This window comes from Seriola aureovittata, chromosome 4 (genome assembly GCF_021018895.1).
Source record: "Seriola aureovittata isolate HTS-2021-v1 ecotype China chromosome 4, ASM2101889v1, whole genome shotgun sequence".
NCBI lineage: Eukaryota > Metazoa > Chordata > Actinopteri > Carangiformes > Carangidae > Seriola > Seriola aureovittata.
In genome coordinates this window covers 407,891-417,107 of record NC_079367.1, presented here as the reverse complement: position 1 = coordinate 417,107, position 9,217 = coordinate 407,891, and the positions used below count along the sequence as shown (strand labels likewise).

The following is a 9,217-nucleotide window of genomic DNA, read 5'->3' as shown; positions in this document are numbered from 1 at the left end:
GTGGTATGGCCGTAAGCGAGAGGGAGCGCGACAAATACCCTCTTTAAACATGACGATCATGTCCTTCATGCACGAAGCTACGTCTTTATGTCTAGCGCAGGAGCCTTTCCTTTTCAGCGTTTGCTTGTTGCTTTGGCTCTCAACATGTCAACTTTGTAACATTTTAATACAAAAGTGTCTTTACATTGTGATCTGTGCTGTCCCGTCCCCAAAAGTGCAGCCAGGTGCAGAGTAACAGGTTGTTGAAGCAGGAGCAGCAGCGTCCTCTGCTGATTGCAAAGAGATGCCAAAAAGCTTACAGCACCTGGTATTCCCAGGCGGTCTCCCATCCAAGTACTAACCAGGCCCGACCCTGCTTGGCTTCCGAGATCGGACGAGATCGGGCGTGTTCAGAGTGGTATGGCCGTAAGCGAGAGGGAGCGCGACAAATACCCTCTTTAAACATGACGATCATGTCCTTCATGCACGAAGCTACGTGTTTATGTCTAGCGCAGGAGCCTTTCCTTTTCAGCGTTTGCTTGTTGCTTTGGCTCTCAACATGTCAACTTTGTAACATTTTAATACAAAAGTGTCTTTACATTGTGATCTGTGCTGTCCCGTCCCCAAAAGTGCAGCCAGGTGCAGAGTAACAGGTTGTTGAAGCAGGAGCAGCAGCGTCCTCTGCTGATTGCAAAGAGATGCCAAAAAGCTTACGGAACCTGGTATTCCCAGGCGGTCTCCCATCCAAGTACTAACCAGGCCCGACCCTGCTTGGCTTCCGAGATCGGACGAGATCGGGCGTGTTCAGAGTGGTATGGCCTTAAGCGAGAGGGAGCGCGACAAATACCCTCTTTAAACATGACGATCATGTCCTTCATGCACGAAGCTACGTGTTTATGTCTAGCGCAGGAGCCTTTCCTTTTCAGCGTTTGCTTGTTGCTTTGGCTCTCAACATGTCAACTTTGTAACATTTTAATACAAAAGTGTCTTTACATTGTGATCTGTGCTGTCCCGTCCCCAAAAGTGCAGCCAGGTGCAGAGTAACAGGTTGTTGAAGCAGGAGCAGCAGCGTCCTCTGCTGATTGCAAAGAGATGCCAAAAAGCTTACAGCACCTGGTATTCCCAGGCGGTCTCCCATCCAAGTACTAACCAGGCCCGACCCTGCTTGGCTTCCGAGATCGGGCGTGTTCAGAGTGGTATGGCCGTAAGCGAGAGGGAGCGCGACAAATACCCTCTTTAAACATGACGATCATGTCCTTCATGCACGAAGCTACGTGTTTATGACTGAGTACAGCCTAATCCGGCGGGGGAGAGTTTAGCTCAAAAAGGCTTCTCTCCTTGACTCTGCCTCCTTCAAAATGGCCGCCACTTTCTCCAACTGTGCAGGGGAGTTTGTTTGCTGAATCTGCTAGTGTGTTTTGTCAGATTTGATGATGGTGTTGTTTGTGGTAGCATAGGCAAGATAAAGAAAATGGTGGTGTGAGGAGCAGTGATGGCTGGCATTAGGGGAGTGACTCTGGGACGCCAGTGATCACTGTCTAGCCTCCTGGAGGTGTTGTGGGACCAACTAGACGAAACACTGGTGAAAGGAGGTTCCACCTGATGACCCCAAAGACATGTTAGTTATCACTGCTCATTAGTCTGTACAGCTAAATTAATAGTTATCATAGGACATGTTAAGCTTAGGGAGCTATTCACTGGGTCCATTTTCTGTAGCACAAGCTTTGTGTTTATCTTAAATTCAAAGCTAGCCTAGCTAGTGACCGCTGTGAATAGGGCAGCTGACAACAAGGGAAAGACCATGTGACAGCCTGGATAGACAGCTGACAGGAGGCAAAGACCCCAAGGGTGCTGCCATGGGCTAGCAATCCATGGTAGCAGTGGCGAGGCCTAGCATCTTTGTCACAGCCAACACAAGCTACGTTTTATTTAAGAAAAATACCCCAATGGTCAGCGAGAGCAGGGGTGGAAGATGACTCACAGGCAGACTATACGGCAACGGACACTGGAACGGACATGACTATGAGCTGGATATGCGACTCAGTGAAGGATAGGGGCACGGACCTATTCTCTAGGACTAGAACTGGGCAGAATAGTTTTCAGGGTGACGTGAGGGTAGCTGGAGAGAATAAAAATGATAGGCCAGAGGGAAATAAGCTCCAGATTTGTCCTTGTGGCTGGCAGAAAGTAACGTCAGTTAGGGGCCTTAGAATGCATCAGGGAAGAAAGAGATGTGTTGCAAAGGAAAGGCAGTGTGGCCGCATCGATCGATACTTTTTAAGAAGTCAATCGAATAAGTCGGATGAAGTCCAGCGACAGGTAGAAAACCACAGTTCGAAGGATATCAATAACACAGCTACAGAGGAGGAAGAGGAGAGTACAAGAGGGGATGCAGCTGAGACTGAGGTGAATAGGCCAGTCAAGGAGAGAAATATGGAGTAGAAAACTAGAGTAAAATGGCCGAGGGCAAATAGCAAGAAAGAATGGGAGTCAGTCAATAGAGATTTGTCAGCAATTCTAAGTAGACTAAGAGGAAATGCAAGCGATAGACTAGAGAAGATAGGGGATATAATTTACTCCTATGGTGCAGAAAGATTTGGGGTGCAAGACAGAAAGAGGGTTGAAAGAGCACAGTTAGTTAAGTCTAGACGACAAAGGGAAATGGAGAAATTAGTTAAGGAAAGAAGACAATTAAGAAAGCAGTGGAAAAGGGCAACAGAGGAAGAGAGGGGGGGAATTAATGTGTTGCAAGAGGATTTGAGAGGCAGACTAGCAGTACTTAGAAGGGCTGAATATCTTAGGAAAAAGAGAAAGAATAAAGAGTATGTAAGGACAGCGTTTTACAGGGACCCTTTCAAGTTTGCTAAAGGATTGTTTAACCAGGAAAAGGGAGGGCAGCTTAAGGCAACAAAGTTAGAAGTAGAAAAATATCTAAGAGACACATATTCAGATTTTGAGCAGAATAGAGTAATAGGCCTTCCACCTGACATGCCGCCAGTAGGAAAGATAGATCATGAGATGGATGTTAGACCACCCAGGTGGAAGGGGTTGAGGAGGTAGTCAGGCGTGCAAAGGCTTCTTCGGCCCCAGGGCCAAATGGAGTCCCCTACCGGGTTTATAAAAGCGCACCTGATATCCTAAAGTTTTTGTGGAGGCAATTAAGAATAGTTTGGGAGAAACAGGTTATTCCCAGAGCATGGCGTAGGGCAGGAGGTGTTTTTATCCCAAAGAGAAGGAATCCTCAGACCTGAGTCAGTTTCGAATGATCTCTCTCCTAAATGTAGAGGGGAAGATCTTCTTTAGTGTAGTCGCACGGAGATTAACTAGTTATTTAGAAAGGAATAGCTTAATTGATACTGCAGTACAGAAGGCAGGAATACCAGGGTTCGCAGGATGTTTAGAGCACACTAGCATGATTTGGCATCAGATTCAGGCAGCCAAGACAGAGAAAAGAGACTTGAATGTCATATTTTTGGATTTAGCAAACGCGTTTGGTTCAGTGCCACATAGCCTTATTTGGGAGGCATTTGATTATTTTAAAGTACCTGGAGTAGTGGTTAATTTAGTAAAATTGTATTTCCAAGATATTAGGCTGTGCTTAAGCACAGCAGGCTTCACAACAGGATGGCAGAGGCTAGAAATAGGCATCATGGCAGGGTGCACGATTTCTCCATTGGCATTCACAATGGCGATGGAGGTAATCATTAGAGCTTCTAAGTGGGTTGTAGGTGGAGAGAGGCGGCAGGATGGGGTGCGCCTTACACCAATTAGGGGCCTACATGGATGACATGACGTTGATAACTACAACGGTGCCATGTATGAAAAGAATACTTGAGAGACTTAATAAAAACTTAAAGTGGGCTAGTATGAAAATCAAGCCTAGTAAGTCTAGAAGTATCTCAATAAGCAGAGGGAAGTTAAGTGATAGGAAGTTTGTAATAGATGAAGAGGAAATTCCAATAATTAGGAGAAAAATCAGTAAAGAGTCTAGGTAGGTGGTGGTACAACGCAGACTTGAATGACGGAGAACAGGTAGTGCAGTTTCGGAAGGATGTTGCTGAGGGACTAGATAGAATAGATAAATCAGGGCTGCCAGGAAAGTTGAAACTGTGGTGTCTGCAGTTTGGGTTATGTCCCAGGCTGATGTGGCCACTGTCTGTATATGAGATTCCAATATCCACTGCAGAAAAAATGGAAAAAATTTATTTTTACTTTAACATTAGGAAGTGGCTAGGTGTTCCTAGATGTTTAAGCACAGTGGCACTGTATGGGAAAGGCATACTTCAGCTCCCAGTAACTAGTCTAGTGGAGGAGTTTAAATGTACCAAGGTTAGGACAGAGCTCCTGTTATCTGGGAGCAAAGATGCGGTAGTTAGTAAGGTGGTTCCAAACCCAATCAAGGGGAGAAAGTGGAATCCAAGAATCGCAGTGCAGGAGGCAGAAGCAACGCTTAGGCATACAGAGATTGTGGGTAATGTCCAATAGGCCGGGGAGGCTTGGGGCTTGGCCCAGGCAAACCGGTGTGGAGTAGAGCAGGTCCCAAGGAGAAGAGAAAGCTAGTTGTGGAGCAGGTTCGTAGACAGGAGGAATTATTAAGGGGTGCTAAGGCAGTGGCTCAGGCTAAGCAGGGACAGTGGGTGAATTGGGAAGGTGTAGATAAGAAAAAGCTTAGCTGGAAAGAACTCTGGAGCATGGAGGAAAGTAGTATTAGATTCTTGATAGGGGCAACTTATGATGTACTGCCAACTCCCCAGAACCTAAAACTCTGGGTAAATGGAGACCCACTATGTTCATTGTGTTCAGGTACGGCAACTTTAAAGCACATTCTGTCAGGGTGTTGTAAGGTTAGTCTGTCGCAAGGCAGGTATACGTGGCGACATAACCAGGTTCTAAAAAGCTTAGCTGCAGGAATTGAAGAATTACGGAGGCAGGCAAATTTAGGAGGACCTAAAACAAAGAAAGGTGCAATCAAGTTCGTTCAAGAGGGAGAGAAAGTTGGTAAGACAACAAGAAGGCAAGGCAGCTTAGAAGGTGCTTGTGATTGGGAAATGCAGGTAGATTTAGGAGGAAAGCTTCTTGTTCCCCAGGAAATAGCCATTACAAAGCTAAGGCCTGATATAGTCTTGTGGTCTAGGAGTAGAATGAAAGTATATTTCATAGAGCTGACTGTTCCGTGGGAGGCCTTAGTTGAGGAAGCATATGAAAGGAAAAAGCTCAGGTACGCAGAGTTAGGGGCAGAAGCAGAGCAGCGAGGATGGAAAGTTAGGATTTGTCCAGTGGAAGTAGGATGTAGAGGATTTGTAGCAAGGTCTGTTGTCTCTTTGGTGAGGGAGTTAGGAGCAAGTGGACAGAGTGTGAGGAAAATTGTAAAGGACATGTCAGATGAGGCAGCAAGATCCAGTCAGTGTATAGTGGCCAAGCCCACGCTTTAGGCCACTGAGGTGCTCCACCACGGATTAGTTAATTGACGCACATTTTCACCTTCCGATTAAATGAAATATTGTCCATTCAGTACTTGCCGGTTGTAAATTGTCCATTTATTCCATGTAGTATTTCTTTTCCATTCAAACATTAATAGTCCAACAACAGTTCACAAATTCACAACTCAACTGCAGCTCCTCTGCCTTGAGTTTCATGTCACCAGGTGAATACAGAGTAGGTTCGGTGAGTGTGTGTGTGTGTGAATGCGGGTGTGGTCAAAAATCTGTTTCCCTTTCCGGTGGCACCTGAACCTACACAGGTTAGTTCCTACTTATAGTAGATGTCTTAATTGGCTCCTACACACCGGCCCCTAATTGTAAGTGGTAGACAAACATTACAATTCAACACAATAATACAGGAGCCAAAATGTGAAAATCTCAAATATGTACATGAGTATGCAAATAACATCATTCAATTTACCCCTCTTGTATTAAGCAAAGCTTAGTTACAGGTCTCTCAATAATGTTGCTTTTAGTCTGTAGCTTGACAGAACGCACTAGGCCCCTTTTGTCAGGAAAAACCTCCAACACCTTTCCAAGAGGCCAAGAACCACGTGGAGCTGATGAATCCATGATGACTACTACATCACCAGGAACTAAACTCCTTTTCCTCTGGTTCCACTTCTGTCTCTCTTGCAGCAATGGCAGATATTCCCGGACCCAGCGCTTCCAGAACAGATTAGATATGTATTGAACTTGCTTCCATCTGCGTTTCACATACATATCAGATGGATCAAAAAGTCCAGGCGGCAAAGCTGGTTTTCCTTTCAGAAGCAGGAGATGATTTGGTGTGAGAGGCTCCAAGTCATTTGGATCGTCAGACAACTTGGTGATAGGACGATCATTAAGAATTGCTTCTACTTCACACATGACAGTGTGGAGTCCATCATCATCCAACATCTGCTGGTGCAAGACTGACTTGAGTACACGCCTTGCTATGCGTATCATGCGCTCCCAAACGCCACCATGATGAGAACCCGCTGGTGGATTGAAACTCCACTCAATGCCAGCCGGCATGAGAGCTCCTTGAATCTGCTCATGATTCAATGCAGCAAGAGCCTCTCTAAGTTCTCTTTCCGCACCGACGAAGTTGGTTCCATTGTCTGACCTGATATGGACGACTTGACCTCTCCTGCTAATAAACCGACGAAGAGCATTTATACATGCGTCAGTCTCAAGGGAGTTGGCCACCTCCAAATGAACTGCTCTACTTGCCAAGCAGGTAAATATCACTCCATATCGTTTGTAAGTTGTTCTGCCTTTCCTTACTTCCACAGGTCCAAAATAGTCCACTCCAACATTGGTGAATGGTGGTAGATCTGGGCTAATTCTTTCCTTAGGAAGGTCTGCCATCTTCTGCTCCATAGCTCTTCATTAAAGCGTCTGCAAAAGCTGCATTTGGATATGATCTTCCTCACAGCTGAGTTGGCACTAGTAATCCAAAACTTCCTCCGCAGTGCAGACAATGTATGGTTTCGACCACTGTGACCCAATAACTGGTGGATATCTTTGAGAATAAGCATAGAAATATGCTGCTCTTTGGAGAGGATGAGTGGATGTTTTACCTCCAAAGGCATTGCTCCCTTGCTTAATCTCCCTCCAACTCGTAAGAGTCCGTCTTCCAATATTGGATCCAGCTTATAGATGGAACTTTGTCTGCTTACTGTTCTTCTTTCAGACAACAGGGAAGAAATTTCGTCCTTAAATCTTTGTTGCTGACAATAGCGAATGATTGCCAACTCTGCCTCCACCAGATCATTTGGCATCAAGATGTTCCTATGTTTGATCGCAGTCTTTGATCTCTTTACTTGAGTATTTACACAGGCCTCCAAACCTTTTCTTGAACGACTGCGTTCCAACAAGATTCCTTTCAGCCGGAGAAACCACGCCACTGACACCTTGAGATTTTTCCAGTCTGAGAAGTAACTCATAAGTTGATCAGTGGCAGTAAGTGAACCGTTACCAACAACATTCACCAAGGCATCCCTTTTTACTTCTGGATCGTCCGCATCCACTTGGACATCACCACCATAATTTGCTGGCCAGTCTTTCTCAGACTTCCACAAAAACTTGGGACCCTCCAGCCAACTATGGTTTTGCAGAAAGTCTGACACCTTTACTCCTCTGGAGGCAGCGTCAGCAGGGTTGTCCTTGGAGCCAACATGTCTCCACTGGGAAGGGCTTGAAACTTCTCTTATGGCTGTGATCCTGTTCGCCACAAATGTATGGAAACGTTTGTCTTCATTATTGATGTACTTCAAAACTGAAGTGCTGTCTGTCCAAAACACAGATTCATCAAAGTGAAGTTGAAGCTCTGACTTTAACATCACATCCATCCTAGCAGCCAGAACTGCAGCTGTTAGTTCCAGTCGTGGAATAGTTACAGATTTTAATGGTGTAACTCTGGCCTTTCCTAATAAGAACGCAACATGAGCCGTACCTTTGGAGTTCTGCAGCCTGATGTAAGTTACAGTGCCATAACCATCTTTACTGGCATCTGCAAAATGATGTAGTTGCCTGTGTATGGGTGCACCAAAGTCTTGCGGCTTTATGCATCTATCAACTCTGAACGATGCTAACAACTCCAGATCTGCCAACCATCTTTTCCACTGACTTTCGATATCTGGTGGCATGACATCGTCCCATCCACAGCTTCTCCTGCAGAGCTCTTGTTGCATGATTTTTGCAGACAAAGTGACTGGTGCCAACATACCTAAAGGGTCGTACACTGAGCTGGCTGTGGACAACATGCCACGTCTGGTTAGAGACTGCTGCTTCACTTCCAACTTGAACTTAAAGGAGTCTGACTCGACGCACCAAAGCAGACCTAAAGCTCTTTCCATAGGAAGATTGTCTCGATCCAGATTCAGCTCTTTCAGATCTTTAGCCCGTTGCTCTTCTGCAATTGTCTGCAACACTGCCGACTGTTGCTAATCCATTTCTCCAAAATGAAACCACCTCTTTTACAGAGAGCCGAGAGATTTTTTATGATCTGGATGGCCTCCTTTTCTGAGCCCAGGCTCATCAAACAATCATCCACATAAAAGTTTTGCTTGACAGCTTGAACAGTCTCAGCAGAAAAGTCAGACTTGTTGTCATCAGCAGTCCGCCTCAGCGCATAACTAGCGCAACTGGGTGATGAAACAGCTCCAAACAAATGCACCGTCATCCTGTATTCCTGAAGCTCTCTGCTCATGTCCCCTTGTGGCCACCAGAGAAAGCGCAGAAAATCTCGATCCTGTTCTGCAACCTTCACCTGGTGAAACATAGCCTGTATGTCACCCATAACTGCTACAGGCTCCTGCCTGAATCGAGTGAGAACTCCAAGCAGTGAACTGGTAAGGTTGGGTCCTTGCAACAGTTCTCCATTTAATGATGCTCCTTTAAATGTGGCACCACAGTCAAATACCACTCGTAAGGAGCCTTTTCTGGGATGATAAACACTGTGGTGTGGTATGTACCAGATCTTTCCACTTTGCAAATGCTGCTGAGGAGCTTGCTCCGCATATCCTTTATCAATAACCCCGTTGAGAAAGCTTGAATATTCCTTGTGCAGTGTTGGGTTACTGACAAACCTTTTCCTCAATCCAAGTATCCTTTGTTTTGCCACTGCAAAGTTGTTTGGAAGAAGAACATCAGGTTTCTTAAGAGGCAGCTTCAGGGTGTACCTCTCATTCTGTAGCTCTGCAGAGGATTCCATGACTTCCAAAAACTTAAGGTCCTCTCGAGACATTTCTTTGTCCTCTGAGGTTTTTTCA

General features: G+C 45.5%; 2 non-coding genes and 1 pseudogene across 2 annotated transcripts; all 3 read right to left on the bottom strand.

The window, feature by feature from the left end:
* Nucleotides 1-292: 292 nt before the first annotated feature.
* On the bottom strand, nucleotides 293-411 carry LOC130168497 (5S ribosomal RNA). The gene has a single exon (XR_008827518.1). It is a non-coding gene; the product is annotated as a 5S ribosomal RNA (ribosomal RNA).
* Nucleotides 412-686: 275 nt separating this feature from the next.
* Nucleotides 687-805, bottom strand: LOC130168624 (5S ribosomal RNA). Its single transcript, XR_008827640.1, has one exon. It is a non-coding gene; the product is annotated as a 5S ribosomal RNA (ribosomal RNA).
* A 275-nt stretch (nucleotides 806-1,080) lies between these two features.
* LOC130168668 (5S ribosomal RNA) lies at nucleotides 1,081-1,189 on the bottom strand (annotated as a pseudogene).
* Nucleotides 1,190-9,217: the final 8,028 nt, after the last annotated feature.